Source organism: Phascolarctos cinereus, unplaced genomic scaffold, assembly GCF_003287225.1.
Source record: "Phascolarctos cinereus isolate Bilbo 61053 unplaced genomic scaffold, phaCin_HiC Scaffold_2;HRSCAF=192, whole genome shotgun sequence".
In the NCBI taxonomy this organism is placed as follows: Eukaryota; Metazoa; Chordata; class Mammalia; order Diprotodontia; family Phascolarctidae; genus Phascolarctos; species Phascolarctos cinereus.
The window spans coordinates 147889313-147904767 of record NW_027555625.1 but is presented as its reverse complement, the minus strand read 5'-3'; the positions used below and the strand labels follow the sequence as shown (position 1 = coordinate 147904767).

General features: G+C 39.5%; 1 protein-coding gene across 1 annotated transcript in view; it reads right to left on the bottom strand.

The window, feature by feature from the left end:
* Positions 1 to 8459, bottom strand: part of ACOXL (acyl-CoA oxidase like) — a 539860-nt gene extending 531401 nt beyond the window's left edge. The window contains exon 1 of the mRNA XM_078149677.1: positions 8271 to 8459. The gene's annotated coding sequence lies outside the window, so the exon portion shown is untranslated. The remainder of the gene's footprint in view (positions 1 to 8270) is intronic.
* Between the last annotated feature and the right edge of the window lie 6996 nt (positions 8460 to 15455).

Here is a 15455-nt window from a genome sequence, read left to right as displayed (position 1 = left end):
AGAGGGGGAGAAAATTTAAAACTCAAAAGCTTTTGGAAGTGATTGTTGAAAATTAAAAATTAATTAATTGAAAAAAAAAGGTGAGATTTTAGTTGGGACCTGAAGGAAGCCAAGAGGCAGAGGTAAGAAGGGAGAGCATTCCAGGCATAGGGGACTAACCAGAGAAAATGCTTGGAACTGGGATTCTTTTTCATGGAATAGCAAAGAGGTCAGTATCACTCAATCAAAGAGTACTGGGGTGGGGGGGGGCCTGTGTCAGGAGGTGAAAGGTGCAAGAAGACTGGAAAGGTGGAGGGTAGGTTATGAAGGGCTTCAGATGCTAAAAAGAGCATTTTGTATTTGATGCTGGAGGTGATAATCACTGGAGTTTCCTGGGTTGAAGGGAAAGGGGGATGGTATGAGTGATATGGTCAGACCTGTACTTTAGGAAGATCACTGACAGCTGGGAGAGCTTAGAATGGACTGGAGTGGGGAAAGACTTGTGGCAGGTAGACAAACCAGAAGCCTTTGGTAATGGTTCAAGAGGGAGGCGATGAGGGCGTACACCAGGTTGATGACAGCTTCAGAGGAGAGAAGGGGGTATATGTGAATAATATCATGAAGGGAATGTAACCTATATCCCAAAGCCCATCAGCATAGGACTCTCTCCTCATTGGTGGAGAGAGATACCCCATACCTGGGTAAAGGGCAGGTGGGAGTTTTTAGAGCAGTAGAGAGGAGAGCTAGAGGCACTGCCGTCTCTGGTCTCAGCACACTCTGACCCGGCTCTACATTTGCTGTGGGTGTTTCTGGCTTTCATACAGAAGTTAGATGATACCAACCCCATTTCAGGTTGCTAAAGGGAGAATGATTCCAGGAAGAAACCGACATGAGAGGAGCTAGCAGACCCCATCATGTCCCTATTCTCAGCTTACTACACTAGAGAGAGACATTGGGGAATTTCCCCTTGGGTGAGACCTGAGACACTCTGTCTCTGTCTTTCTGTCTCTGTTTGTGTCTCTCTGTCTCTCTCTCTTTTTCTTGGTTGATCTGAGTTACTTTGCCCCCAGTGGGAGACCTCCTTCACTCTGTATTGTCTGGTATATGTTCTCTTATGTATATTTTCTCTGACTTCTGTTTGGCTGTCAATTTAGATAAATTGGTTTCTTTGCTATTTGTTATGTGTATGTTCATGGTGAAACTGATATTTGGTGGGAAGGGATCAAATCTTGGCTATAGAACTTGAGGTCCCTCCTTTCATCATTAATAAAGAGTGATCAGAAGTTTAGCTCGAACCTGAAAACCACATTCCCTAGACAAACAATATTTAAGAGAGCAGATATGATTCTAGCCTTCTACCCCTTCTCTCTGAAGGGAGAAGACTGACCAAACTTCTGACCCCAACCTCCTGATTCTCCTTCTGGCAAAAATTAAAGTCTCCTTTGGAGAACACTGACAGGAGAAGAGGCTAGAGATGTCTATTCTGCCTCCCTTAGAATCACATACATGACGCCCCACTTGGGGTAATAGCAAGAGACTGGATGTGGGAGGAGTGAGAGAGAGGAACTAATACTGATGCCTAAATTGCTTGGGTACTGGAAGGATGGTGGTACCCTCAACAGTAACAGGAAGATTTGGAAGGGAAGAGGGTTTCGGGAGGGAAATAATGAGTTCCATTTTGGACATGTTTAATTTAAGATATCTACTGAACATCCAGTTCAAGATGTCTGAAAGGCAGTTGGAGATGCAAGACTGAAGGTCAGAAGAGAGGTTAGGACTGGAAGAGGAAATTTGACCATAGAGTACAATGCCTGGGGCTTAATGACTATTGAATTGAATTGAATTGAATTGAGTTGTACTTGAATGAAAGAATAACAATAATCAAAGCATTTTACAAATATTATCTCATTTTTATCCTCACAACAACTCTGGGAGATAGGCACTATTACAATACTCATTTTACAGATGATGAAACTAAGGCAGACAGAGGTTACACAGCTAATATGTGAGATAGAATTTGAACTTAGATCTTCCTGACTCCAGGCCCAGCCCTGTATCCATCATATTATCTAGGCACCTGCTCTGAATAAGTGAATAAGCTCTTAATATGTGCAAGGACTAGGCTAAGCACGAGGGATGCAAATAGAAAAGCAAGACTGTACCTGCTCACAAGGTATGCACATTCTAATAAGGATGATATCATAGGAGATTTCAGCTACAAGTCAAATGGAATGGTTCCATGGTTCTTAGTGTACAGTGGCAAAGCAGGTGCTAATGAATCTTCTTTAATGTTGTTTCCACTGACAAAGTCATATCTGTTTTTGTTTTTAAACCATTTAGCAGTGCCAAGGGCTCTGGTATCAGGGCTGAAGCACCTGCAGGAGCAATTGCCAGGTTGTATCTCCGTGGGGGTGCTTCCCAGGAGGACAGCCACTAGTAGGTTTCTGGGTCACTGTTGATTACATCTGCTTGTCTTTTAATGCCAAATATAGCCTTTAGAAGATGCCAATGAGGATTCTCAAGACAGTGAATAGGAGCAGAACAACCCTGACCTCTCATAACTACTTGAGCAAAGATGAACAGAAAGCACCAAACCAAGTAATGGCAGAGAAATCCAAGGGCATACAGAAAGTGTACTTTTTAAGCCCAGGTCTACACAAAGAAGCCTGCAAACACCAGGGAAAGAGTATAGTCACAAAAGTTTAGGAGCCAGGAGCTCAGTGCGTGGAAGCCTTCCAGTTCGTGGACCAGGATCTAGAGAGTAATGACCAGCTTCTACAACTTCATCACTCTGACCCCAGAGCAGATGCTGGATGTCTGTGGAACTCACCCCAGAAGGACAATGATTGGTCTCTGCCCTGGACCAGACCATGCTGGTACAGTACAATTCCTGCCCAAAGTGCGTAAAGCCTGGCCCTAACACAGTTCCAATTCAAGAAATAAGTCTGGATAATTGAATAAACAGAAGAAAATACTGCTGAGAAAAAAATTATGGAGTCAAGGAGGCCTTAGACACAAACCCATTACAGTAACTCCATATCATCTATAAGCAAAGCTTCAAAGAAAATAACAAATTGACACAATTTAAAAATACTATAGTTAAAAATAGTGGAATGAAAATAAACATCTATCTTAGTTCAGCAGGTGGAAAATTTCACTCAGGTAAGAGACTCCTTGACAATTACATTGAAACAAACATAAATCAGTAATTCTATGAAACAAAAAGAAATAGTAAAACATTAAAGTATTTTCTATGAGGCAGCTAAGTGACATATAGAATTCCAGGCCTAGTCAGGAAGACCTGAATTCAGATCAGGCCTTAGACCCTTACTAACTGTGTGAGCCTGGGAAAGTCAGGTAACCTATGTCTGCCTCAGTTTCCTTAATTGTTAATATTGTTAATAATAACCTCCCAAGATTGTTATGAGGATCAAATGAGAGAATTGTAAAGTACTTAATTACGTCTGCTTGTCTTTTAATGCCAAATATAGCCTTTAGAAGATGCCAATGAGGATTCTCAAGACAGTGAATAGGAGCAGAACAACCCTGACTTCTCATAACTACTTGAGCAAAGATGAACAGAAAGAACCAAACCAAGTAATGGCAGAGAAATCCAAGGGCATTAATATAGTACTGGGCACATAGTAGGCCTTTAATAAATGTTTGCTTTCTTCCTTCCTATCAGGAATAACTGACCTGGAAAACATGTAAAAGACAGATAATCTAAGAATCATTGAACTATCTGAACCCTTGGCCATTAAAAAAAAAAATTCTGGATACCCCATTTCAAAAAAATCATAAATGAAAACTACCTATCCTTAGGGCAAAGTGAAAATAGGAAAAATCCACCAATCACCTCTTGAGAGAAACTCCAAAACAAAAACTCCCAGGAATATCATGGACTTCCTAAAAGTAATGAATTTTTGAAAAGCCTGGATACTATATTACCAAAAAAAAAATCATGAATGAAAATTATTCATATCTACTAGGATCAAAAACCAAAGGGAAAATCCATAAAATCTTCTGTTTTATGTATATGGAAATGCTTCCTGTTGGACCTGACACCAACATTTCTGCTAGTTTAGGCTCAATTCAGGGATGAAATGAGACACTCATAAGCCTATTAGACAGTTAACGAAACAAGGTTTACCTTGCCATAACTAACAAGAATATGCAAAAAGGATACAATGGCACTTAGCTTTGATGGATTTAGCACCACTCATCTCCAGATGGAAGCCCATTTGGTCAGCAGTGCAAGATAGGATGATTTAGGTGGTCTTCAGACATTCAGAATCACCCATATGATTCCACATGGGTGGGTCTTTTTATGCCCTTACATGACCAGGATGCTTAATCAAAGAAAGCAAGAGCCAATCAGACCATGAGGACAGTTCTGTGACCTTTTAGGGGAGGGAAGTATAGGATCCTGATAGATATTGGACCCATCTTCTCTCTCCTACTTTTTTGGTGTTTACAATAATATTTTTTAAAGAATAGAAAATCTCCCATGGCCTAAAATTCTATAGGGCAAGTCATCCTAGGAGGGACTGGCAATATTTGAGAATGAATTTCTGAAGACACAAAGAGAAATCATGTCAATGAGTAGGAAAAATTTTAGTTATCAAAATAGACCAAGTGTGGATACACAGGGAACTAACTAACCAACTTAGACTTCTGAAAGACATATATGTACGGAAAATGGAAGGAAGAGCAGGTAATGGGATAAAGATAAAAGCATGACAAGGTACTGTAAGAATAGTGTCTCAAGTGCTAAAGCTCAGAATGACCTGAGACTAGAAAGGAAGACTTAAGGACTAACAGAAAGAAAAAGGGCTATGAGCTTTTAAAGGTATGTTAGAAGACATTTGCTCTGGATGAATGGGAGGATGCCAACAAAAGACTAAAGACAGAGAAGTGCTCCAATTCTTACTTTGTTTTCTCTGCCAAGTATCATGTTCTTCAGAATGCAAAGGACAATAAATATGGGTAGTTTCCAAAGATCTGATAAGTAAGTAAATAGTAAAGGGACAACTACTTGCCCTTGATAATATCAAATCACGTCTTTAGATTATTTTCAATTTATCCTCTATGTAGCTTGTTTGCACATGGTTGTTTACACGTGGTCTCCGCCATTAAAATGAGTTCTCTGAGGTCAAGGCCTGTGTTTTTGAGTTGATTTGTGTCCTCAGAGCTTAGCAATGTCTGGCACATACTGAACACTTAATAGATAATTATTAGTGATTCTCCCCTTCCCAAAATCTCTTTGTATTTATTTCCTATATGTTTTATATTTATCTGTGAACATGTTGTCTTCCCAAGTGGAATGCAAGCTTCATAAGGCTAGTATTTGTTTCATCTTTGTTTTTGTATTTCCAGTACCCAGCCCAGTGCCTGGTACATACAAGGTGCTTACTAAATGATTATTGAATTAAATTGATAAGAATTCAACATCAATGAAACAAAAAATAAGATAGCAAGAAAACATTCAGAATTAACAAAGAATAAACCAAGACAATGATATGCAGTTGTAATTGGATAGTTACCAAGACGACAGAGCTTGGACTTTAAGGCATACACACATTGCAGTAAACAACACCCATGGCGGACTGGATGATTTTTAAGAGGTATCTGAAGAGAGGTAAAGGAGAGATCGAAAAAAAAAAATAGAAGGTAGCTTATGTCTGTAGCCCAGGTATGGCACCAAATCCCAAATCCCTCCAGTTTCTCATTCTCCCTGGGCTGAGGCTGGCTCACTCAACCCAACTTGCATGTCCACTGGGGTGGTATGCCCAGGAGATAGTTATCATGGCCACAACTACACAGCTATAATTGTGATGAGGGGAGAGTGGGCACAAAGTTAAAGAAAACTATCAGGTTGGCACAGGAATAGGGAAACCCATATGCCTAAGGGCAACTCATAATTTACAACTGCAGGATTCTAGGCCCTGAATATCTTTAGAAAACAGTCTGTAGACCCTCTGTCATCTGCAGAACAAAACGACTTCTTTGCTACCTGCTCATATTTTCATCCTCACAATGCTATTGTTTGGCAAAACTACTTCCCTGCTCCTATCAAGTTGTTGAAGCAGCGACAAGCTCTTTTAGCACACAGCCACCCATGGCAGAATGCTGAGAAAGCATAATACTCTTTCTGTGACAAATAGTTCCCTCTAGCCAGAAAACTGCCAAGCTGTCTCAGATCTGCCCTAAGGCTCGGCAGAGTTTCTCCCAATCAAACTATAGATAGAAATAGGACTGTGCAGCCTTTCTGCAGCCAGCTTTTCAAATAGCTTGGGGGTTCACCTCTGACTAATCAGTTCTCAGTAGAGCCAAGACTCGACTCTCAGCAAAATAGATGAAAAGCCAATGTTTCTTCTTCTCAAATAAAACAGAACCATGAAGGGCAGCACAAGCAAACTCAGGGAAGTTTCCCTCTCCCTCCTTTCTCCTTCAATAAACTCTCAGCAAAGCAGTACCTCTCTTCCAACCAACACAGCTCCCAGCCAAACTGCACATCCTGCCTGTCAGTTGTGATCAGCTCTGGTTAATTCCTGTATTCTATAAGCTGTTCTTTTTGTTGCATCCTGTCCCTGACTCCTCCTTCTCTCAGCTTCCTCTTCTACTTTTATCTTTATCTGGTCATCTCCTACTTTCCCTATATTCTCCTTTTGGCTTCTAATGCCTCAAATTAGGGTTTCCTCATAAGCAGTGGCCCATGTCCAACTTGTTATGTAAAATCTTTAATTTTTTTTACATTTACATTTAAATTAAAATATTTAAATTTAAAATTTATGTAAAATTTTAAAATTCCACATTTCTGTTCGGTAAGGCCCCCCAACAGTATTTATGTAATCTTCCCATATTCCCCAAACTGTCATTTGATTGATAGGTGGTGATAACTCTGGCCTTACTCAGCTAGTCTAGGAGGAGCCAGAGACAAGAAACTGGCCTATTCTGACTAGTGCCTTTACAAGTCATTGTACTTTGCTGGAAACAGGATCCCCAGCCTACCCTAATATGTGAGGGACTGCATTAGCCTCCCTGTTAAATATCATTTATTCAACTATATTCTTCAACACTCTGAAAGCAATCACATGCAAATGAGCTGATGAATCACAGAGTACCACAACCATCTTTAATTCAGTCAATGTTCCACCTTCAAACAGGTCTTCAGCATAGACTGTGTCTCTCCTCAGCATTTTACTTGAGAAAGTGTGTCTCTCCTAGGGCTGATTTCATCGGTTTTCCTTACATAAATGTTCTTTTTATGCCCCTTGTAGCAGCTAAAATGTCCACTTGTCACCCACAGTCCAAGGGGGCCTTCTCCTATAAGAGAATTAAATCTAAACTCACACAGATCTGGGATTCATCCTGGGGACAGACTGACTCTAAACAGAGGGGATCAGGGGTTTCTCATTCTCTCTGACTCTTTCTCTCTAAAATAAGGCTTTGAGTAGGGCTCATGTTAGGTTGTTCAGTTGTTCAGTCAAGTCCAACTTTTTGTGACCCCGTGGACCATAGCAAGCCAATACTGTCCATGGGGTTTTCTTGGTAAAGACACTGAAGTGGTTTGCCATTTCCTTCTCCAGTGGATTAAGGCAAACAGAGGGTAAGTGACTTGCCCAGGGTCACACAGCCGGATTTGAATTCAGGTCTTTCTGATCTAGGCCCAACATTCTATCCCTTGGGCCATCTAGCTGCTTCTAATGCTTGCATCTAATGCGTCTAGCTGCTCATCTTCAGAGTCTCCTCAAAAAATATTAACAAGGTCACACAGGGTCCCTTCTAGAGAAGGTACTTAATGTACAAAATAGGTATCAGGTACAATAGTTATTTATTTCCTCCACCTCAAAAGAAAGGCTTAAAACACAAAAGACTCATATGTATATGTTAATAAATACTTAAAAGAGAAAATAAAACAATGCCATGTTATAATGTCCCTGAACAACAAAGGCACCTTATAAGACTGCTGACCCAATATTTAGCGTTCTCTTCAGACCTGTACTACTACCTAAGTAACTTAAAAGATCCAGATCTTCTGAACAGCCAAACATGACTCATTGGTCCCCTCATGTTCAAAATTATGCTGAAGGTAGCCATCTCCTCTGAGAAGCATGGTAGTTGTGGGACTCCCCTCCCACTGGGAACCTAGGAATTCTTAAGTTTATGAAGCATCTGCCACAGCTGGAAATATGCATCTCTCAGGACTGCTGTTCAGAAACTTGTGTTCAGGGAAATAAACACAAAACAGAAGAGGCAGGCTGGAACTTAAGGTCCAGTCTCAGACTCACCAAGGCAAGCACATGTTTTTGCTGTCTTGTGGGCCACCACTGTGGCTGGTGGGGTTGGGATGGGAGACCTGACAGAGAAATCCTTTCCTCTTCCCCTGGAAGCACACGGGAGATCTGGCAGAGTCCCAAAGCAGTGAGCTCAAGAGAGAAGTTTTTCTCTTTGGTCCTTTCATAGACTTCTGAGTTGGTGGCTCTTCCTGTCTCATTCGTCAATCATCTTCAAACCAATGCCAGTAACAGGAAATGAAAAACTTATTAGGAGTTACTGGATCAGACATTTCCTTTAGCAAGGGGCCAGAGAACACGTGTCACAGAAATAGGCTAGAACACATGGCTAGCTGCATGGAAATGCTTCAGCCCATGCCTGCTATATACATAAGGGTATGTATCTAGGAGACAGAAGAATCTTGATCATATATCTATAGAGATTAGGCTGGTTCTCTAAACTTTTTACCTGAAGCTATGTAGGCTCAACAAAATACTTAGATAAATCCAAGTCTGCTCAGTTACTCAGAATGCCAAATGGGGTGAAGGGTTGTTAGCAATAACTTACAAGGACTTCAGACATTTTCCTAGGCAGTAATACACTATAGCTACCATATTACCTTTGGCAGTTAAGGTATCTGCTTCTGGAATGCTACTAAACTAGCACTCTATAAAATGTAGCCATTACAGACCCAAAGATGCAGTCAACTATGTCTATCACAGAAACTACGGAAGTTGCTTAGATGACATGCCCCCTAAGCCCTACTGTTTTTTCATTTTCACTTAGAGGAGACCTATAGGCTGAAATCTGCATGTATTCTGGCCAGTACCTGGTCTTGGAACATGGATTATGGAATCATAGGATCTCAGAGTTAAAGAAAATGAATGAAAAAGCATTTATTAAGCATCTACTATATGCAAAGCACTGTGCTAAGCCCTGGTAATACAAAGAGAAAAACAAGACAGTCCTCGATCTCAAAGAGCTTACAATTTAACAGGGGGGAAACAAAAACACATAGGAAGTTTCAGTCTCAAGTCAGAAGGAAAGACCCAGTGATGGTTAGGGCACAGTGTTTGGAAAGCTGATAATAATGCGTTTTCTTTAATGTCCTTTGTGCTGATAAAACCTTATTCATTGTTGATAAAGGCAAGAACTTTGGTGGTAAGAATTTTTTTTTTAAAGAATTTTCTTTTCTGGGTCTTTAAGAGTTATCACTGCTAAAGAGGCAGGAGCTGCAGCACCTGCAGAAAAAAATTTCCATTTCTCATATCCATAAAGGTTACTCCACTGCATGATGTCTGTAGAGACTGGACTGGAAGCAAGACCAGTGTCTGGAGGGCTCTTGGGCTCAGGATGCTAGGTTATCTCCACTCATGTGTGAAGGGAAGTGGTGGTTAAGTTGGTAGCAATAGGATGACCCACCTGGCACATTCCATCTCCTGTCTCCCTCAGGGTAACTTATTGCTTCAGCTAGGTTAGCTTGCCTGCCCTGTCAGCAACAGTTGCTGTGCAATTGATGCTGCTGGGGATGGCTGATCCTTTCTCCAAGACTGACTAACATCACTGACTGGCAGGGGCTTGGTTTGGAAGCACAGCCAGTCATCTGGGGAACAGTACCATCAAGATCTCAGGGTGCTGGGCACTCTACTATCGTCAGAAAGGATAGGGTGTTCATGTTGGTGGTGATGGTTTGATTTTAGAATGTAGTCCCAGAATCTCCTCTACAATGATCCCCAAGATTACCTAGCTTTTGACTGAAGACTTCTTGTGAAAGGAAGCATACTACCTCCACGAGCACCAGTTTCATTTTGGGATAGTTGTGTTAGAAAGTTTTTCCTGAGATCAAACCTAAATTTGTCTCTGTAATTTCCACCTATTACTCCTAGTTCTTCCTTCTGAGGCCAGGAAAAATAGAAATATAATTCCTTTCCCACATAATAGTCCTTCAAATATGTAAATATGGCTATCTGGACCACCCTAAGTCTTCTCTTTTCAGGTTGGCAAATCATCAGTTCTTTCAGCTAATCTTTATGTGATAAGATCTCAAAGCTCTGCATTATCCTAGTTGCCTTTCTATGGATGCTCTCCAGACTATTAATGCCTTATCTCTTTCAGTTGTCAGATCTCCATGATACATCTGGCTAGCTGGGGACCATTATTTCTACACACTCCTTTCTGAGCCTCACATCATGGACTGGAAACTATTTCTTCTACTTTCCCATAACATCATTGCATCCTTCATCCCTGGACTACCCCCTAGGTACATCTTTGAGATAGTTTCACAGCTGGTTTCCACTTGTCTCCTGAGAGCTGGGAGTATACCTTCTCAAGGTTTCTGTGAAAGCTCCTTCAGGAGGCTGCAATTTTGTCTTCCTATTGTGTCCATTTTTTTCTCTGATTCCACTCATTATCTCTTTGATTTACTTGACTAAAATATCCCTCCCTACCCCACCACATCATTATATGTATTGTCTTCTACTAGAATATAAGTTCCACGATGGCTAGGACTGTTTTGATTTTTGTCCTTGCATACTGAAGGGCTGAGCATCCCCTTGAACACAATAAGCATTTAATAAATTCTTTTTTATTCATTCATGTAGTTATTCATTCATTTTCAAAGTAGCTCCACTTTTATATATCAACATTTTTTGTGCTGAAAGGGACAGAAAAGAAGACTTTCATGTGAGAAAAGCAGCTTGAAACTTCTGAGGACCTGAAGGAAAAACTGCCCTCAGATAAATACACTAGAAGGAACTGTCTGAAAGAAGATCAAAGACAAGAGCATTGAGGTAAAGCTGACAACAGTGCCTTAAGGTGCTTCCATCAGCCCATCTACAGATGACTAGATTCAGTTTTAGAGAATATAACCGAGAAATTATACATCAAAAAGCTTCTTGTGAACTATGGGAAAATTTGTATATTGTGTTTTGTGCCATACCTGTTAGAACTATGGATTCAGGTTTTTTCCACCTGAATTGAGACCAATCACCACTAAAAAGGTGGCTCTGATCTGTGGCATCAGAAGTCAGAATCTGAGTGACCAAAGAAAATAAGTACAGGAGGAGTCAGAAGACACTGGGGTAGAAGGCAAGGGAGGAAATGAGAAGCTGCTTACCAGAACTGACAAAGAGAAAAATAATTTTGTTAGGAACCATGCAGATTGAAGGAAAGATATTGTTGCTGAAAGTTGTTGGAGAAACTAACACCAATAAAACAATTGCAAACTATTAATATACAAAAATTCTTCAAATCATTAATAAGAAAAATGTAAACCAAAACAACCCTGAGGTTTCACCTGATACCCAGTAAACTGGAAAAGATGACAGAAGATGGGAATAGTCAATGTTAGAGGGATTACAGGAAGACACATTAGTGCCTAGTTGGTGGAGCTGTGAATCAGTACAAATATTTCAGAAAGCAATCTGTAATTATGCCAATAAACCAAAATGTCCATACCCTTTGAATCTCAAAGTCCATACCTTTTGACTTGAGGTTCAAACATCAGACATATGTCCCAAGGAGGTCCTTGATAAAAAAATAAAAAAAAAGACAGTCCCCAAATATGTGAAAATATTTGTAGTAGAACTTTTTATAGTGGCAAAGAGTTGAAAACAAAGTAGATACTTATCAATTGTGAATGGCAAACAAATTGTAGCACCTGAATATAGAGGAAATATTACTGTATTTTAAGAAACAATCAACGTGATGAATACAAAGGCACATGGAAAGATTTATGTGAACTGATACACAGTGAGGTAATCATATCCTCCTTGCCAAAAAACCCTACATACTCAATGACAACAAAGTAAATAGAAAGAATAACAAAACAACAGAAAATGATATTGTAGAATTACAAAGAATAAGCATATCCCCAAAGAAGATACGTAAGACACCTTCTCCAACTGCTGTCCCAGCTGTTGGGAAGGTCCATGGGTATGAAACATTGCATATATTTTCAGACATTTCAATATATTAATCATTTTGCTAATTTTTTCTCTTCCTCTTTTTGTTTTAAAAAGTTATTTTCTTTCATAAAAATCATTTTAATGTTTTTCTCTGATGTGTTACTTCACTCTTTAAGAATTGAATTAATCTCCATTTAGGTCTGAATTCTTCCCTTAAATTCCCCTTATTTATTATAATTTTCATTTTGTTGTGCTCTGTAAAGATATATTTAATATTTGTTCTCCTGAATTTTTAGTCAAGGTACTATGAAAAGCTGAAACAATGTATACCTCTTTCAATTCCATTCAATAATCACCAGAGGTTTACCGTATATAATTGTCCTAAAATTCTCTTCAGGTCCTTAATGTTGGATTTGGCTGAGTCTGAGTGGGGCACTGCGATTATTATTTTTCTTTTTTTATTCTGTAGTCCAATCAGCTTTTCCTTTCATTAGGAAGCTGCAATGCTATTTGGTGTTTATGTATTTAGTACTTAGACTGTTTTATCACCTATGGTGCCTTCAAGTATAATGTAGTTTCCCTCTTAATCTCTTTTAACCAAGTCTATTTATACTATTGTTTTGTCTGTGATCATGACTGCTTCTCTTGCTTTTATGGATTCAGCTGAGGAATACTCTCTCCTAACCCCATCTTAAATTAATCTTTATACCTTAAGTGTGTTTCATATAAAGAGTATAATTGGATTTTTGCCTTTTGATACATTCTACCATCCTCTATTTTATAAGTTCATACCTTTCCTATTTATGGTTACTGTCTCATTTTCCCTCTGTCATATCCTATTACATTTCCCTTCTTCTCTTTCTAACACTTCCTTACCTCTTTACAAGGAAAAAAGGTAGGAAAATAAATGAATAGAATCAATACTAATAAGCCACAGTTAGAATCATCTAATTGCAATTCTTCCCTTTCCCTTACCAGACTAGACCCAAATCATTGAGCCTTGCCATTTCTCGTTATGTCCTTTTAATCTGAGTGGAGTTGTCACAGGCAGCTAGACAGCACAGTGGATAGAGTGCCAGGCCTGGAGTTACGAAGACTCATCTTCCCGAGTTCAAATCTGGCCTGCTTCAGATACTTACTAGCTGTATGACCCTGGGCAAGTCACTTAACCCTGTTTACCTTAGTTTCTTCACCTGTTAAATGAACTGGAGAAGAAAATGGCAAACCACTCCAGTATCTTTGCCAAGAAAACCCCAAATGGGGTCATGAAGAGTTGGACATGACTGAAATGACTGAACAACAAAGAGTTGTCATAATTTAACACCCAACTTAAATGTCTATAATTACCTTACCTTCAGAGAACAACAAACACAGGTGTTTTTTTTTCATTAACTTCACCACAGCAACTAAGACAAAGCTTTGCTCTAAGGGCTGACTCACAACTATTCCCCCCAACCCCAAGTCTGACTTGTTCATGGATTGTAGAGTATGAAAAACAGTAGTTAAGAGAAAATGGATGAGAATTATAAAAACAGCAATAGGAGGATCCTGACTATCATGTACAAAAGTTGGTTGTATTGATGTATTGGGTTTCCTAAGTCACTCCAACTTTCTGAAGACAATCCATACGCTAAGAGATAATTTAATTCCCTGGACATTTTCATTTTATATTCTTCCTATTACCAGTATTAAACAAAAGAAAACCAAACAAACCTTGTATTTTGACATGACCAGAGTCTTTGCAAGACTCTGGAAAATTTCTCTCAGGACCAAGATATCCTGTACCTCTTTTAAATGTTTTAATGACCTCTCTTCCAAAGTAACCTAGCTAAAGGACTTATGTCCTTTAGGCTCTCACTCTCGATGAATTTGTTCTGAGTTCAGTGTGGACTCTTAACATTGGCTGAATTCGTCTCTCCTTTTATAATCAAGGCACCCCACACTTATGAATAAGATATCTCTCTAAGAAAATTCATTGCTCTGCATTACTGACAATCCCAATCTCCTGAATATCTATTGTCCTAACCCTCCAAAATCAAAAAGCTTTATTAACTAATCACCAGTGCTTTGTCATTTGGGTTGTTCTTTCTGCCTCTAATTGTCTTCATTAGCTATTTCATAGCATTATTGATTTAGGGCTGAAAAGGATCTTAGTGGTCATCTAACTCCCTCACTTTAAAGATAAGAAATATGAGACCTCTCAGAGAAGTTAAGTTAGTTACCCAAGGTCACACAAATATTGAGCGGCAGAGCAAAGACTGGAACATAGATCCTCTGACTCTAAAACCAGTACTTTCTCTACTACATCATGCTACCTCCATTTTTTGGACTTTTGATGAGGAACACATAGCTGGCATAAAAGCAAGGACCTTGTAGGGTACTAACTAGAAGATGTAAGTATCCCCACTGTTAACTCAGGGAAGATTCTCTTCTAGCTTAATAGTCATTTTCCTGATCATTCCCCTCTGTCCTGCTAACATTTTAATCAAGGACTTCCCTTTACTATGGAGAAGCCAACTAAATTTATCTATATTTGCTCTAATTGGAGGACCACAGCCTCATGGCTACTGAGCCTGGTACCTTGTCCCCTCTATATCAAATGCATCATAGCTTTTTTCTCATGGGCCTTGCACACCCTCTTGCCAACATTCCCAACAGACATAGAACTGGTTCACTACAGACCACCCCTGGCCCCCTTAGTAGTTTCCTAAAGCACCAAGACTGGAGGCATAATTCCACAAAGAAATATTGTACACCCTGATGGAGAGAGTATAACACTTTGCAGCATGGCGCTCTAGACTATCAGTCAGTAGTCACTGCTCCCAGAGATCTTAGATTATTCACATTCAACATAATGTCCTCTATTGTACTAGTCTCCAAATCCATTGTTTCAAATATTCCCCCAACTTCTGGAGATTTTGCAGTGAATGTTCTTCATTCATAGTCAGTATAGTTTCATATCTCTCTAGATATTATGTTTAGTCCCTGTGGGTCCAAAGTTACTCAGTCCCTCTGTACTAAGAAAGTAGCTGATGATAGTAAGCTATTCCCCCTTCCTTCCTTCCTTCTTTCCTCCTTTCCTTTCAGGAAGGAGCATTATGTCCACTTTCCTGTCATGTTTCTAGCACTTCAGCCTTGACATTTTGCAATTTCAAAACTTCTTCATTTATAGAAATGCTATGATAAGATTACATATAACTAACACTAAAACTAAAAGATAACTAATAAGACATCTGTCCAAATCAAACTAGCTGCTTCTATCACTTAATTAAACCTATCCTTGTCAGATAACCA